Below are 11,625 nucleotides of genomic sequence, written 5' to 3' on the forward strand. Positions count from 1 at the left end.
GTTGATTGTTCAGTGGCATCAAAGCAGAGAAGTCCCTTGAGACCACTAACAGTTGATAAAGCCAGCAGGGATTGTCCTTAGCCAAGGATAGGAGCCCTAAATACACAAGGAGCCAAGAAATTGGTTGTGTTAGCTGGCCCAGGGCTTCCTCCCTCTTGGGCAACAGTCGCTCCATCCCATCAGCATTGGAGGTTTCACTAGGTGCCTGGCAGTGCTGAGTTGCTGACTTGGAAACCCAGGAGGTGGTCACTGGCACCTCTTTCTGTCCAGCACCTTGCAGCATCAAGGAAGGAGTGAGTAATCTGGGATTACTGCTCTAATAAGTTTGTAGAGTTGCTAAAAGTGCAAGCCAGGACAGGAGGCCTGCTATCAGGAAAGAATTTGGGGCTAAAAACAGACAGCCCTTTCCAGGATGCTAGGAGATGCCAGGGTTATGTTATAAGAGATCGAAGATCCCAAAAGAGTGGTCTGAAAGATCTCCGGGTTGGGATTATCTGTCAATCGGGATCACCTGACTCTGTCCTTTCCCATGTCATAGGTGTGGTACAATGTTATTCAAGTTTAGAGATGTCTACAGGGAACAGACAGAAAGCAATAGTGAATTTCATGTCTTAGACACATCTCGAAAGTGGCTTGGTGATTCTCTTAATTGAAAACCACTGCTTTAGAGAATGGCATATCCCATGGCAGCACTGGTCAGCAGCACCCTGGCTGCGGCTGCTGGCATCTGTCTCATTGGCAGACTACCTAAAGATGCGCGACTTGAACTTCATCATGTTTGTCTTAGCACTGTCCATGGGCACCACTGATGTAATGGATTCATTTTGTACAACTGTAGGCTCAGGTGTCATGGCCTAGCAAGCCTGCATCCTAGCTAGCATGGTTGAAACAGTGAGCTCATGCTTATTGGAGGCCAAAGTGAATAAAACCATCTGGAAGGGCTTGAATGATTTGGAGATGTGCAACTCAACCCAGGAGCTGATGCTGACGGTCTTAGTTGGTGTTTTGTGGTAACTGGAGCTTTGTTCTGGATGCCCTGGTTCACCTCCCTTCTACTTGCTGACTATGTTTGCAATTACAATCTTGTTTGTTCATGCACTCACCCCCCTTAAAGCAGATGTAGTTCCTAGCAGTTTGCAAGCTTTGCAAGTTTGCTATCCTGGAGCACCATTGTTGGGCTTTGACAAACTTTCAGTGTGGGGTACAGTTGCCAGAGTTCACTGCTCAAAGGCTTTCGTCTTCACATAAGGAGTTCAGATATGAGAAGGAGTAGTGGTAAGCGAGGTAGCAAAGTCTGATGAAGAGAAATACACCTGAGAGACCAGGTGGACATCTCAGTAAAGGACCGAGAGCCCATCTGCATTCAGACTGGAGTTTCATGGACGTGTGTATGGGTACCCTGTTTCTTTTCCCCTCCTCCCTCTCCTGGGAAATTGTGGGTGAGACATTTCTGGATGTAGCCTTCCCAGAAATCCTCCCAAGATCTTATCAGCACAGTGTTGTCTGGGCATAATAGGCCCCAGGGTGCAGGGCAGGAGTATTGCCCTAAGTTCCCCCCCCCCCCCCCGCACCGGGAGAGGGCTGAAACCCATCTAACAGGGCTAAAGAACAAGAGCTATTACTTTAGGTGTAATCTAGGGCTTGTTTCCTCATTCCATTGCACAAAGATTCATTTCCTTTCAAAATTCCCGTCTCCTTCAGGCCCTCTTATAGACATAAGCTAATACCTACTTGGCTACTTGTAAAAAGTAAGAATTTATTATTCATTTTCAAAGTAAACTGTTTAGCTCTGAATGGTAGCTAGCTTGCTGTTGTGACAACCACACAGTTTGTGAACACAAATCCCCAGAAAAAAAGGATGCTGAAATGGGGGCAGGGTTGGTTTAATGGAGCAAACAGCATTTCTGAGAGGTGGAAACTTGAACAGGAAAGAGGGGGAGGGATGGCCTTACCCTGGAATGATAAATCTTAGGGGATGTCCGGGAAGATAGCAGCCCCATAGTACTTAGCCAGTGAGGACCTGCACGTTAGGGATAAGCTGTCCACTGCAATTGCACTGGTAGTGCCTGCCTTCCAGACACCTAATCTTGCAAGATTAGCATTGAAAGTCTCACTTCTGATGTGCTTTGTGTCTCCCGAGTCCATTCCCTGGGTTTGGACAAGTGTGTTTCTCACACTACCCTAACCATACCTTCCTCATCTCGCTGGGCTGTGCAGTTGTCTGTGCCCTTATATGGTTCTTATGTCCCAAGATGAAGGGGAAAATCAAGCTAGACATAAAGTCTAGTTCTCAAAGCCCCTTAATGAAAAAATAAATAAATAAAAACTGCAGAGGGGCTCTGCAAAACCCCAACTTATGTGTTTGGTTCTACAGCTGGCTTTCCATGGACTGGAGCAACCGGCCAGCACCACCTCCACCCTTTCCTGATAACACAGCCAGCATTCCCTAACATGGACCAGCTGTAAGCCTGCAGGAGAGATGTTCCCTCACCACAAGGTTTCAGATGGGAAGGAGACTTGAGAAGCGTACGTTACCATTCACCACTTCTGAGTTATATAGTTAAAAGGTGCATGTTAAAGGCTTGAGAGCAAACCCTGAGAAATCTCTGTCACCAATAAGGGGCATTTTTAGGACAGGTGGACATTTGAGCCCAGAAGAGAGATCTGGACAGGAGGTGATCCTGAATCCATCAGCACACAAGCTATGGTTTATCAATCTTCCCTTACCCTATTTCTGTATATAGATTGGAGCCATTGATGAAATACAGACCCATTTACTCATGAATATGCACAGAGATACTGGGGGGGGTGGGGGTGTGCAGTGTCAGGAATGTGGAGATCCAAGTGTCTTGTTCTTGCTTTGGAAGTCATCTTGGTACACCTTTTCAAGCTATCAGCCACAAAATATCAGATGCAATTATTCTTCCCCTTGAGACAAGAGCCCACTTAGTGAAGGAGATTTGACTCTCAAATATTGTCTACCTTTGAGTTTCACCTACAAGTGTTCTTTCTGCTGGCTAAAACCTCTTGAGCTTAATGAAGAGCCAAGATAGGATTTTCTGTACAACACTTTAGTGAATCCAGATTCTTAAAGACAGAGGAGGGTCCAGGAATGTCTTTGTCAGAATGTTTATTGTGGATAAATTTCTTACCAGGCAAAAAAGTGAGAATTTCAGAAGTTATTGAAACACGTTGTTGATTAGCTTTCTAGAAAAGATAAAGAGCATTCTCAGCTCATTACCTCTGAGTCTGGAATTTTGAAAAAAAAAAATTTCCCCCAGAAACCTTTTATTTAAGGAATACAAATTTCATGCATTTCATAGGTACAACTTCAAAAATATAGCGATTCTTCTTCCCACCATACCACCCTCCCACCCCTCTTCCTCCTCCGTCTCTTATTCCCATACTTATTTTTTACTAAGATCTATTTTCGTGTAACTTTATACACACATGATTAACTCTATACTAAGAGTTCAACAAATCGTATAAAAAAAAAAAAAAAAAAAAAAAAAAAACTGTTCCCCAACAGTGGAGACAAGGGCTGTTCAAAGTCATTGCATCTCATGTCAGTTTCACTTCTATGAGTCTGGATTTGAAGCTGGTTCATTTTCCCTCCCGCTTTACTAATAGGATGTGAACTTGGTTGTTATTAAATCCTTAGTAACGTCAGGAAGTATACTATGTGATGTGGGTACCATGTGGGATATTGAAGAATCCTTGTGTATCTGTAGTCGTGGCCGAGTGGTTAAGGCGATGGACTAGAAATCCATTGGGGTCTCCCCGCGCAGGTTCGAATCCTGCCGACTACGGTAGTCACTTTTTTTTCTGCTTTAAGGACTTGACCGATTAAACTTTAGCGTCACTTATGAATTACATCAAAACGTGCGTCTCGTTGTGCATGAGTAAACTAACTTAAAGGACTCGGTGGAACGACGCTTCGCTGAGTTCCGAGAGTTTTTGAGTTAAAAATGGAGATGACCGTGAGTAATAACATGAAAAGAAAAGTTTTCCATATTCGGCTTTAGTGCAGTGCAGTAAATTCCACCACTTCCTTTTTCTACAAGGGTAACGGCAGGACCAATGTGGGTGGGCCAGTGGCGCAATGGATAACGCGTCTGACTACGGATCAGAAGATTCTAGGTTCGACTCCTGGCTGGCTCGACAAGCCCTTCTTTTGCTTATCCTTGAGATCGCATCAGTTCCATTTTCCCAGACCTCCACATATTATTTTATTATCTTCTATATGTGAGTCAAATTGTAATTTGTTCGTTACCTACATTTTTGTAGAAACATCATTTTACACAAAATGACAAAATTGTTCATAATATAGACTCAAGCTTTAGTTCTCTACTCTTGTATACGTAAGTTTTCTTGAAGTCACATAGCTAAACGGATAGTTGTCAAAGTCGATCTTTCCACGCGTTAATCGATAACTCACTGAGATGAAAACTTTTAAAGACATCAGTCTAGGGTAGTTGCCAATGAGAGATTCACAGAGATCTCTAGAGAGCAAAATGTTTCAGGTTCTTTTCTACCCCTTTTACCAATTAAAGAATGAAACACTTCATGAGATTTTGTAACCAACACCAACAGCCCCCTCTCTGCTGCCTCCTCCAGCGTTTCCTGCCCTCCCGATGAATCTTTGAATATTTCCTTCTACATCTCTAAAGAACATGCTTGTACAATCCTTCCGTTGACTTCACAGATGGCCAGTTACTTTATTTTCCGTTTCACAGCCCTGGACCTCTGCCACACACTCGCACCCTTCCTGCAGCTCGATTCTTCCGATACCATTACAGCAAGGTTAAAGTGTGGCTTTGTGAAAAACAGTCCTGCTGGGGAGTTACAGAAGAAAATGTTACGTTTGCCCTGCCTCACAACTTTTATTTCCCCCGGGGAATTGGTAACCATTTGTTCTTCTTGTTCTTGTCCTTGCTGTTTAGTCTTCCGTGCATTTACCAGCATTTCAGCCCCAAGCTCTCCAACTTGTCTAAACAAGTCTTTAGAAGTTTGAGCGCGTCCTGTCTTTCAGCTCCTGTTAGACTGACTTCAGCCTGAAGAGCTGCTCAAAGCCGGAGGGCTTACCTCCTCACTAGGTGTTCACACGCCCCACGGGTCTCTCGAGATTCCCACTACTGTGAAGTGCACCCCGTCTCGATTTGCTCTCTTATTTTACAGTAGTGTGTCCTCCGATCACCTGCTGAGAAAGCATCGATGGGAGGTGAATGTTTGAGATCTCCCATGCCTGCAAAAGGTCTAGACTCCACCACCTCACTTGGTTAATTGGGCCAGGTATAGAATTTTAAACTAGAAATCATTATTTTCTGGCATTTAACGTTGCGCCAAAGAAGTCTAACGCCATACTGAGTTCTGATTTATAACTGACCTTCTCTCTTCCTCTCTCTGTCCTTTTCAAAGATTTTAGGTTCTTTTCTGCGGGGCTGGTTTCTTCTTGGGTTGCTGGTAGCCAGCTTGCTGTGTCGCACAAGTTCTTTCCCGACTCCATGGGCATTTCTGGTGCGTCTCTCTGGCTATCCAAGTTCTACCCCCCTCTTTTTTTTTTTTAATAAATATATCTCTCAGTTTAGATCTGGGTCCACCTTCACAGCCTCATTTTAACATAACCCCTGCTTTGAAAGCCTTATCTCCAAATGCAGTCACATTCTGTGATGCTGGGAGCTAGAGCTTCAGCATATGAATTCTGGGGAAAACAATTCACACTGCAACGCAATTTACATGCGCATCAGCTATCCGATACACGAGTGATCTAATGGAAAGGTGTGGCTTCTTAGAACATGAATCCTCTTGCAGGAGACTTGTATTTTCACTGATGGTGCACTGATTGCTAATAGTTTAACTCAAGAAGTTACACACTACCCTCCCAACTAGATACAGTTTCTTAACGAAGGGCTTTTTCAATGTAAAGAACAGAAGAGAGGAAGGACAGAGTTCAGAGTGATTGGAACTAAGCAGAAACTTCTGCATGAAGCGGGTTGCTCATTCTCTCTTCCTTCCACAAAGTATTTCCCTTGCAGTTAAGACATTTCACTAAACGATAGAAAACTCCGTTTGTGCAGAGCTCAGCTGAGGAAACTCAGAAGCATGAATGTCACAGGGAACGACTGCACTTTAAGAAAATACACTTAAATTAAATTTCAGGGCTCAAAGCAGAACAGGAGTCCCCCACAGCATGTGAGCAATCTATAATCTATGGCTTTAATGTTTCCAAAATCTGGCCCTTTATGAAACACATGAAACTTGTTCACCTTACAGAAATTTAAAAAAAATTGTTAATAAAAAAGTCAAAAAATAAACAAATCTGACCAAAAACCTTCCTAATAGTAGCTTTTGCTCCTGGGTCACAGAGTTCCACACCCACCGACTGCTCTTCCAGGAATGCCTCAGGCACTGGCTCATCTTCCTACTGCAGGGACAAGATGGCACATCACAATCTCATATCTTTTCAGTCTTTACCCAAATGTCATCATTTAAGCAAGACCTTCCCTGGCCTCCTTGTTTACACTGGTATCCCCACCCACCCCAGTATTAACCCGCACACACAATGCACTTTACCCTCCTTTCCTGTCTCCTGTCATTTTTTAATTGTTTCCCCTTATATAAGGTGTCATAAGGGCAGTTAGTTACTCACTACCAGTCGGAGGACTACACAGTGACCAGCAACCATTTTTTTCTTTGAACTAATGAATACTTAACAAGTGTAACAAAGTAAAGAAAACCAGGAAATTGAAAAGGGAATACATGAATATATTCATTGGTCACTGCTGTGGCATTGAGTGCGCCACTTCCACATCATTATAATTACTGTTATTATTTTATTTATGATTATTCTGTTATTATTATCCGTCTCTGGCCCCAGTGTGCTGGAACGCTGGTGTTCACAGTCTGGCAGAGAGGTTTAGAGCATCTCTTCTGCTCTGCTGTTTCCTATCTGAAAGATGCTCTGGAAACTCTAGTGCAGTCTTACTCGGCAAGTGAGTATTAACCAGAATTGACTGCCAAGTTGCAAAGCAGATGAGACAGTGCACAGCACATAGTAAGCCGTGTCTTAACCCCCCGTACCACAATGCCGGCTGCCTGTTACTTTTAGTGAGCCCGTTTTTGTACAGTAGTGTGTTGTACCTGGAAAAGCAAAGCTCCAAGAGGAGTGAGAATCAAAATATTCCCTTCCATCTCCGCGACAGTAGCAAGAGCCTAAGTCGGAAGTCAAGTCTTTTGGAATAATAACAACACATAGCAGAGGATGGTTTCGATCCATCGACCTCTGGGTTATGGGCCCAGCACGCTTCCGCTGCGCCACTCTGCTACGGGATAGTGGTACGGCCATGCTACTGAGTGTTGTCCTTTCAGAGTTAGTAGTCAATTTCCAGAGTGAAGATCTAGAACACAGTAGAACACAATGGCTGAGGCCTACACTTAAAAACAGTTAACAAGAAACAGGTTATTCTGAATATGCTCCTCTGGCGCATAAATGCAGGACTCAATATGAGGGCTCTCACTGGATTTTGTGAATGTGTACAGTCCCGTGCAAACATCTGTGACATCCCAGCCACCTTCAATTATGAAAAGTACTAAAAACTCTTAGGAGGAAATAAATATTTCCCTTTTCCTCTACGCCGGAAAGTGCTAAGGCACAACCAGTTTAGGCAGCTCTGCCCCAGGTGAGGGAGACCGGCGCATCCGTGCCGTTTTTAACCTAGTTTTAGGGAGGGCGGGGAACTTCCAGCCCAGAAGTTGCAAAGATCCATTCCCCAGAGTCTTAATTTGGCAAAGCCCAGAGCCCAGAGCCCAGAGGTAGGCGCGGGGAGGCCGGAAGGGTTGAATCGGCGAAGCGTGAAAGTCAGAACTTTGCAATAAAAGGTTCCGTGGTTCGGCAAATAAACCTGACCCCGACGTGATTTGAACACGCAACCTTCTGATCTGGAGTCAGACGCGCTACCGTTGCGCCACGAGGTCCCCCAGAGGGCGGGCCTCATTCACCTGCTAACCTGACCTCCGGGACTGCTTTTCCGTGCTCGGTGCGAAGCGCACAGCTGGCTACAAAGAAACGCGTGGCTGCCTCCCTCTGCATCACAACGCGGTCCCCTTTATCGTTTTCTTTGCCTCCTAACTGCTTCTATTTTCGCGTCTTCCTGCTCCTATTTCATTTCCCTTTCTTATCTCGTTTTCTCCATAGGTTAAAAACAGGCGTTTGGGGAGTTTTGTTGTTAAGAAATACTAAAGGTGGTCGTTTGGGGCGTGAAGGAGGCAGCGAAAAGTAGCTAAGAGTGCCCCTTACCCACCTGAGCAGCTGAAGGTTTAAGATGCCTGCGACACTCCCGCAATACCTGAGGTTTCTTTTTTCTTTTCTTTTTAAAAATTTTATTTTACTTGAGAGGCAGAGTTACAGAGAGAGGGAGAGACGGGGCGGGGGGAGGGGAGTTCCATCTGCTGTTTCACTCCCCAGATGGCCCCAAAGGCTGGAGCTGAGTCAATCTGAAGCCAGGAGCTTCTTCTGGGTTTCCCACGAAAGCGCAGGGGCGCAAGCACTTGGGCCATCCTCCACTGATTTCCCAGGACATAGCAAGAGCTGGATCTTGAACCAGCACCCATTTGGGATGCCAGCACCACAGGCAGCAGCTTCACCTACTACATCACAGCGCTGGCCCCTCAGTACCTGAGGTTTCATGGCCTGACTCCGACTGACCCTTACGGCATCAAAACCAAGGCCACAGCCTGCTCCTTTTGTCTCTGCTCTTTTGGCTTCTGGCCCGTCCCTCTGTCTGGGAACCTCCCCTTCATTCCTGCACCTTATCCTGATGAAACAGGTGCTTTGTCCCCGATGGGCCCCTCCTGAGACACCTTTATAACCCCAGCCTAAGTCGGCCCACCCCTTGTGCTGTTGTAGTTCTCCAGGCCTCCCTCACTGGCTCTTTACACAGCCCCCTCCCCACTTGGCAGCCTTGTGGGGGCCATCCTCCCTCGTGCCCCTCTAGAGAAGAGATGCCCTGTTCCATGTTTTTATTTTTTGACCCATTTCCACCAAGTCCTCCTTGTAGGTCATGTCCTGAAGGTTTCCCACTGTGGTCGATTTGTCTCTCCGTATCAAAATCTCTCTTCCCCTGACCTTGGAGCATCTGGCAGCGAGGACTCAGGGTCATAGCAGAACTTCTAGAAGCCCACTTCCACATGACGGCCATCAAAGTTGGCAAAACGCCAAAAGTCAGAGAAGGGGTGCTGGTCTCTGAGCGAGTCAGGGGAGGAGACAGGTGGAGGTAAGAATGTGTCTGCCTCCCCGGCTCGCCTCCACTGGGGGTTCCTTGATGCTATGTGTCCAGAGTTCGGGGACTGGGGAGACATCTCAAGTGGACAGACACAAGACTCAGGGATGGCTTGATTGGTCGTTCTATTGCAAATCGGCAATAAACATTTAAGCCACACCCCCTTCCTGAGTGCATTCTCAAGACACTGGGGTTCCTTCGACTCTCAAACCTTGAAGAAGAAACTCCTGGTCTTTGCGCAGTGGTGTGGCCAGGTGACAAACTTGGAAGATGGAGAGACCTGGCCCCAGAGAGGAGTACTGAGCACAACGTTGTTCTCCGGCCAGACCTCTGCTGTGGCCGGGCAGGGGAATGGCCGGTGTGGCCCTACACGTACAGGCTTTCCTTGCCCCCCGGGAGAAGCTACGCCACTGTCAGCTTTGTAAGGTAGATTCCTCATAATCGGGACCCCTAGGGGCATGGCCCAGACCTTTCTCCTGCTTTGGCCACGGTGGTCTCTGCTTCAGCCCCACCACCTCCTGGGCCTCTTCAGCCCCCGTTCTTGTCCCCCTTGCCCTGGGCCCCTCTCCAGCACGGCAGCCTCACTGTCACTCCTGCAGCAGATGCCAAGTGAACCGGGACCTACTCAAGTGCAGGTTCCTTTGCCTTGCAACACCTAAGACAGAGTTTTACAGGTGATCCTGACCAATATGTGAGGCTTTCAGAGGTTTGTCCCAGGTACTTGCATTAACCTGGAAAGACGCAATGTTGCTTCTTAATCAGACCCTGACAGGCACAATAGCAGCCCTACCAGCAGCTGAAGGACTTGGAGACATTGGTCTCCAATGTTTCTGTCCATGGCTCTGACTTGATAGATCTGAGCCCAGGAGAGAAGTGTTTCCCACTGGTCCACAAGCAGTTCCCTGAGAACACCCTCCAGTGGGATCCTAGCTGTCCCATGGGAATGTGGAAGAGAAAACATTGCATGGCCTGGGTCTGTGCAAGCTTACAGGAGCAAGGACCAAGCCTTTAAATTATTCTAAATTATCGGCAATCCATCAGAGTCCAGAGGAAAGTCCCTCTGTGCATCTAGAAAGGTTGAGGGGACTTGGTCAAGCACACGTCTGTGTCACCTGAGTCGATGGAGAGACAGGCAATTGCAAAGGGTAAGTTTATCACTCAGCCAGCCCAGATGTGAGGATGAAGCTCCAGAGGCAGGCCATTGGACCTGAGAGCACCTGGACAATCTTTTCAAGGTTGCCACCCCAGGAGACCCAACAGAGGGCGAGGAGAGATAAGAAAAGCTGGCTGTCTTGGTGGCTGCCCCAAGACCTCCTGGGGAACTCCACATGCTCTGACACTACAAGACTTGTCTCCCTTCTCAGTAACTCTCCACAAGAGTTTCCGCATGTTAATCTCACCACCTGTGTTGAGTGACCTAAAGGTAAAGGTGAGTCCTTTGCATTAAATGGCACCCGTTACTACTCCCTTGTACTCTGTGGACACACTGCAATTGGTACCACACAAAATGACACCGCTGGGCAACTATCCATCCAGTGCCCAAGAAACATTCTTCTCAAACTCTTTAGGAGTCCTATCTGTTCCTGTCACCCCAATCGTTACGCCTGCAGAATCCTGAAATTCAATGGAACAGTTCCTTGGCAAATGAACACTGACACCCACTGGGCCTGCCCTGGGTCCTCCCTGACAAGAGAATGAATCTGCTCGGCCAGGGCACTAGGATACCCCTTTTCAGGGGCAATGGGATATTTGCTTCTCCACAGCACACAGCTACATCTAGTGCTGCCCTTGAAGTGGGCAGGGAGATGTACAGTGAACACCCATGGCTCATGTTCTTCCCCTACCAATGGCGTCCTCTGGACAAGTTTTAAATGTAGACTCTGAACACTCTCTTTAAGATTATGAGATAAATGAGATGTACCAGGCCCTGAGAACTGGAAAGTATAAATCACAACACCTTCTCCACTGGGCTGGGATGAGGTATCTATGGGGGCTATTCTGGTTTGTTGATAATCTCCTCTTAAAAAAAAAAAAGACATTCTGAAATCTCACCATCGAGATCCACCAAGGATCAGAAGACCCAGTAAGAGCTGTCGAGGCTCCACAAACTTCTCTTAAATCTTTAACCCCAGTGATCTGACGAAATAGTTGGGCTCTAGACATTCTCACAGCCCTGACAAGAAGGAACCTGCGCTTTATTGAACAAGATTTGTGGCTTTTGGATAATCACATCGGATAGAAGACAATGCATAGGTCCTTTAAAAAAAATAAAATAAAGTATAAAAAGCATAGCTGACCTTGAGGCTCAAGCAGGATGGGGCATGGATGACTACCGTCTCTCCCTCCT

At 46.5% G+C, this 11,625-nt stretch overlaps 4 non-coding genes across 4 annotated transcripts; 2 read left to right on the forward strand and 2 right to left on the reverse strand.

The window, feature by feature from the left end:
* The first annotated feature begins 3,727 nt into the window (after nucleotides 1-3,727).
* TRNAS-AGA (transfer RNA serine (anticodon AGA)) lies at nucleotides 3,728-3,809 on the forward strand. Its single transcript has one exon. It is a non-coding gene; the product is annotated as a tRNA-Ser (tRNA).
* Nucleotides 3,810-4,088: 279 nt separating this feature from the next.
* Nucleotides 4,089-4,161, forward strand: TRNAR-ACG (transfer RNA arginine (anticodon ACG)). Its single transcript has one exon. It is a non-coding gene; the product is annotated as a tRNA-Arg (tRNA).
* Nucleotides 4,162-7,252: 3,091 nt separating this feature from the next.
* On the reverse strand, nucleotides 7,253-7,324 carry TRNAM-CAU (transfer RNA methionine (anticodon CAU)). The gene has a single exon. It is a non-coding gene; the product is annotated as a tRNA-Met (tRNA).
* A 578-nt stretch (nucleotides 7,325-7,902) lies between these two features.
* TRNAW-CCA (transfer RNA tryptophan (anticodon CCA)) lies at nucleotides 7,903-7,974 on the reverse strand. The gene has a single exon. It is a non-coding gene; the product is annotated as a tRNA-Trp (tRNA).
* Between the last annotated feature and the right edge of the window lie 3,651 nt (nucleotides 7,975-11,625).

This window comes from Oryctolagus cuniculus, chromosome 5 (assembly GCF_051225735.1).
Source record: "Oryctolagus cuniculus isolate XC-2025 breed Fujian yellow rabbit chromosome 5, ASM5122573v1, whole genome shotgun sequence".
Lineage (NCBI taxonomy): Eukaryota > Metazoa > Chordata > Mammalia > Lagomorpha > Leporidae > Oryctolagus > Oryctolagus cuniculus.